The sequence below is a fragment of the Gopherus evgoodei genome, unplaced genomic scaffold (assembly GCF_007399415.2).
Source record: "Gopherus evgoodei ecotype Sinaloan lineage unplaced genomic scaffold, rGopEvg1_v1.p scaffold_46_arrow_ctg1, whole genome shotgun sequence".
NCBI classification, from domain to species: Eukaryota; Metazoa; Chordata; order Testudines; family Testudinidae; genus Gopherus; species Gopherus evgoodei.
The window spans coordinates 156,691-161,933 of NW_022060067.1; the positions used below are offsets into that span (position 1 = coordinate 156,691).

Here is a 5,243-nt window from a genome sequence, read left to right on the forward strand (position 1 = left end):
ATTCTGAGCACTGGGTCTGCCGCTAGTCAGCAGTGAGACTGAGGAGACATAACTGGCACCTTAAAGCACATTTACCCCTCCTTCCTTCACAAGCTGCACTAAGCACAGTTTCACAGCCCCGGGCACAGCACTGGGGGCAGGGGGACAAAAACCCAAAGTCGCTCCTTTGCCTCCTGGTTCTGCCGCTCCCTCAGCCCCCTCCGCTGAAGAGACACCACGAGAAAAAAACATCTCTCCCCTTTTCCTTCCTTCTCCACCTCCTCCGCCGGCACCAGCTGGGCTTCAGAGCCACCTTCCCCACTGCGCGGCCACCTCACTGTGCATGGGGTGCTGGGGGACAATGGGGTGGCTGATCCTCAGCCCCCCCCCCGCTGCACTGGGGGGGGGACTGTGCTGCCACCCCTTCCCTTCCTGGCAGAGCCCACCCCGGCTTAGGGAGCTGGGCAGCTGCGAGCAGGCAGGAGCCTCCTCCTCCCCGGGGAGCCTCCTCCTCCCCGGGGAGCCCGGCAACCAGCTGACGCTGCCTGCAGCCCCAGAGTGAGCGAGCAGGGTTGGGGATGCGGGAGGGTGGTGCAGAGCCCAGAGCCAGCCTGCGGCCACACACAAAACCCAGCTCCGGACTTCGAGTCCAGAGCCCAGTGCTGGCTGCATGGAAGGGCACCACTTCTGGAAAATGTGCTCAGGGGGGAGCGGCCGCTACCCCTGCTCCCACTTAGCTACGCTACTGTGCCAGCTAGTAAAACACCTTAAAGAGGAGGGGTCCCTCTCCCTGTCAATGATCTCACTCCTTCAATTCAGTGACAGCCTGAATTGTTCCTTATCCCAGCAGAGATGTAGGATTCAAAGCAGCAACATCAAACCCCTCTGTAGCTCACAGGGATGGACATAAACACTCCCTGGTATCTGAGATGTTTAGTTTTACCCTTGGTCAACTACAAGGCCAAAGGGAAAGGAGGTGGTGCCAGATATAAAAAGTGAAACACGACACATCATAGTTATGTCCATAGTGACTGCAATTTTTTTTCTATACGTCTTATCATCAGTGCGTTGTTTTCTCTGGAGTCTAGACCTTGACCAAGAAATTTGTATCTTGATAAAATAATTGACTGCCCCTGGTGAAGGCAATGGACTTGACACCCACTGCGGTGTCCCTACACAGGTACAAGTACTAACAACATGGCTGCATTTTAGCCATAGTTTTTAATCAGGGCAATAAATTGAAACAAACCCCTGTTAAATCATTTCCCAGCCTGAGTCCTTCACCCACATTCCTTAGGGCATTGGGCCACCATGTGGACGTTTCATTTCCCACCTCAATTTCACACAGAGACACAATTTCCTTTGCACAGATCCATGAACAGCAAAACCTCCCTGTGTCTCTGGTCTGAGCCAGGGCACTCGATTCCAGTGAACCCTTCTCTCCTGCAATGGCGATGGGCAGACAGAGGGGACGTGGCACCTGCATCCCTGAGAGGGAGATATTGGCTCGGCTCTTTCTTTCTGCTGCTGTTGTTCGTCCATGAAACATCGAGGGTGAAATGCAAGGCTGAGTTCATGCACCAACCCCCTGAAATATTTCAGTGCCCCAGAGAAATCCTGCCCCCTGCTATTGGAACGATGTGCTGGAGATTTGACTAGGAAAGGGACTGTCTGAATTGTCAGAGTGGGGAATGAACAACAATCTACAGCAATGTCGTTCACACAAACACACTCTCATCCTGCTCCAGCCAGAAGGGAAATGGGCAGGAATTCTCGCTGTTCAGCCAAGGACACACTTACACTGATGCGCAGCCATGAGTGTGCTGGGGAAGCTGGTCTGAGCAAACAATCTGAAGTGACAATTCAGTGAGAACAGAATCATCGTGTAGTGAAACAAATGCATGTTAAGTAGTTGTGGCCGAGTGGTTAAGGCAATGGACTAGAAATCCATGGGGGTCCTCCTGCACAGGTCCAAATCCTGCCAACTATGCAAGCACTGGGCTGTTGTTGTTGTTACTATTGTAGTCTTAGTGCCTGAGCATCCACAGTGTGAACTGGAGCCAGATCTAGTTTCACTCTGTCTACACTTAAAACACTGCTGTGGCACTGCTATAGCTCTCTGGAGCAGACAGTGACTGGAGGGGTTTTCCCATCCCTGTAATAGCTACATTGACAGAACAGTTCTTCCTTTTCTTTAGCACTATCTAACCAGGGCTTAGGTCACCTTAACTCTATGGGTTGGGGGGGTCACACCCTGAGAGACGTCGCTCTGCCAGTTAAGTGCCCAGCGTACACCAGCCCTTAGATTCCTCTTGGTATTTCAAGGCAGGCACTGACCTGTGAGAGGAAAACATCAGCTCACAAACACAGAGACTGAATTCCCCACATTTAATCTCGCTGCACTTTCCAGAAAGTCACAAAATTCAATTCATTCTTGCTAGGACAGAGAAAAAATAAGTGACACTAAGTTTTTGGCTTGGTTACATAAAATTAAGTGTTTAATTAATATAGTAAAACTCTGTACTGATTCCTCTAACTAACACCACAGCGTGAAATAGGAACAGAGACAAATCTTGTCAGTGACGACTAATTTTGCAAATGATCTTCCCATTATTAATTTCCACGCTGCCCCCATTGGAGGTCTGGGCATCTCCAGTGTCATAGCTCTGCATTCACCTTCCCCTTAGAATTGTTCTCAGACATTCGCCTTCCTCTGCAGCGTGGGGCACGGGTCACTTGCTGGAGGATTCCCTACATCTTGAGGTCTTTAAGCCATGATTTGAGGACTTCAATAACTCAGACATAGGTCAGGGGTTTGTTACAGGAGTGGGTGGGTGAGATTCTGTGGCCTGCATTGTGCAGGAGGTCAGACTAGATGATCATAATGGTCCCTTCTGACCTTTAGTCTATGAATCTATGAATTTATTCCCAAATTTGGAAAATTGTGCAGTTCAGAATGTGAATAGTGACCCGTCTCCTTCCTGCACCTGCTCTACATTGCTCCCCAGCAGCTTCTCCCCCTGCACAGTCACCCCAGCACGACAGTGCAGCCCCCCAGGGTTCAGCAGGGGCCCCTGGAAAGGACAGTGGGTGCAGCTAACAGCCCAGTGTGCCTGGCAGTGTGGCAGCTGTAAAAAATCAACACTCCCCCTCAGAAGTACAGAGATTGCATTCCCCAACTTTAACATCATGACCCCCTGTAGAAAGCCACACGTGTCAGTTGTATTTTCACAGGGAGATGCAAAAATCAAGTGACACCAATTTTTAAGTTGAGTAAATAAAGTTGAGGAGATAGTTATTAACCTCACAAATATACTAAAGATCCCTCAACATAACACCTCAAGGTGAAATATGAACAGAGACAAACCTTGTCAGCAAAGGCTCATTTCCCAAACGATCCTCAAAATGTTACTAATTCCCACCCCTCGTCCACAGGAGCTCTGTGCAGTGTAACTGCTCTGCAGGCAGCTTCCCATTAAATGCTGTTGTGGGACATTCCCAGACCTGGAAATGTACGAATGACAGAATTTGAAGAGCAAACCTGGCTCCCTGCACCAGGCGGGATTTGAGTGTTTTGTCCCTGTCACTTTGTCTTTGTCAATAGTACAGATGCCATGGTGGACTCTAGGCTCTGCTTGAGGGATCCTGGCACAGGGGCTGGTGGGGGAGAAAGGATTGTAGATTCTGACCTGTGCTCTGGAGAGGAGCTAATAAGTGAAGGGGGCATTTTTGACTCCTCCCCTTCTCAGTGTCCCAGGGCTGGAATTGTACATTCCACAGGGCCAAATGAGGGGGTGACACCACTTGGTTAATGAAAACCAGTGCTCCAGGTGAGGTTTAAACTCACAACCTCAGCATAGCTCCTCTCAGCACTGCCCTATAAATACTGTGTGCTAACCAACTGTGCCACTGGAGCACCTGCTAATTATGATGCTCTGAGACTCTTAGGATGATAAAGGCGAGGAGTGACCCCAAAACATTCTCAATGGAGCTGAGAGCAGGTAGCGACAAGTGTTGTACTCAGGGGGGTGGATTCTTCTTAAGGGTTCCAGGCACCATTTCACCCTTTTGTTCGTCCCTGTGTAATAACAGAGCTGACTGAGACTCACTGTAGAGTCTTGCTGCAGACCAACAGATCTGAAATCACTGATCACCAGGTCTGAGCATTAGTCCTGCTTTGGGACAGTGTCTCTCATCCAACAAACTGCCCAGTCTGCGCTAGCAGTGAGGCTCCCTCACTAACACCCACCTCAGCCCCCCCTCCTGCCCCGTCCCTGGGCCCCCCATTTCCCCATCCTCCCTCCGGTGACTCCCTCTGTCTGTGGGGCCCCTCCCCCCACCCATCCCACCTCCCCGTCCCATGAGCCCGCCCCAACCCCCTCCTCCTCTCCCCATCCTCAGAGCCCTGCCCCTGACCTCCTCCTCCCCCCGTCCTCACCGCCCCTTCCCCAGCCTCCTCCTCCCCCCCTCGTCCTCAGCGCCCCTCTCCCAATTGCCTCTAACCCATTTCTCCATTGCTGGGCCCCACTTTACCATCTCCCTACTCCCCCAGTCCTTCCTGGGGTGTGAGGTTCCTCATCTCCAATCTCTGCTACCCCGCAACCTGCCGGGTTCCCCTTTTCAGCCACTGTGGGGCCTTGCAACCCGCCCCTGCCTCTCCTTGCTGGGGTCTCTAAATCCCCCAGTCCCACAGTGCACTCTGGTAACACCACTCTCCTCTCCCCCTAATGCCTCTAGTCTCTTCCCTTGGGTCCTCCTGGACACCCCAACCCACAGTGTGAAATATTTATGAGTGTTTTAAAATTTCAGTGCTCTGCATTTTTCTCCTGCCACTGTCACCTGGCAGCTCAGGGATGTGAGATTCTCCTCCATTGCGTTTCTGCCCACGGAAAAAGAAGAGAGATCACACTTCAGCACCTTTGTAAGTAAAAGCAGCCTGGAAACAAACCAACTGTCTCCAGAGTGTGTAGTTTGTGTTTCTTTTGTTGCAGTTGATGTGTGCGCAGCATGCACGGTGTGTGTGTGTGTGTGTGTGTGTGTGTGTGTGCAGTGTGTGCAGTGGACAGGGGCATGGTGTGTGTGTCTATGTGCAGTGTGTGTGGTGGAGAGTGGCACTGTGTGTGTGTGTGTGTGTGTGTGTAGGGCCGGTGCAAGGAAGTTTCGCGCCCTAGGCAAAACTTCCACCTTGCTCCCCCTACCCCCAGCCCTGCATCAGCTCCCCACCCTCCACCTCAGGCACCCCGCCAATGGCAGCTCCCTCCCTT

At 51.8% G+C, this 5,243-nt stretch overlaps 1 non-coding gene across 1 annotated transcript; it reads left to right on the forward strand.

Annotated features, from left to right (window-relative positions):
- Positions 1–1,887: 1,887 nt before the first annotated feature.
- TRNAS-AGA lies at positions 1,888–1,969 on the forward strand. The gene has a single exon. It is a non-coding gene; the product is annotated as a tRNA-Ser (tRNA).
- The last annotated feature ends 3,274 nt before the right edge of the window (positions 1,970–5,243 follow it).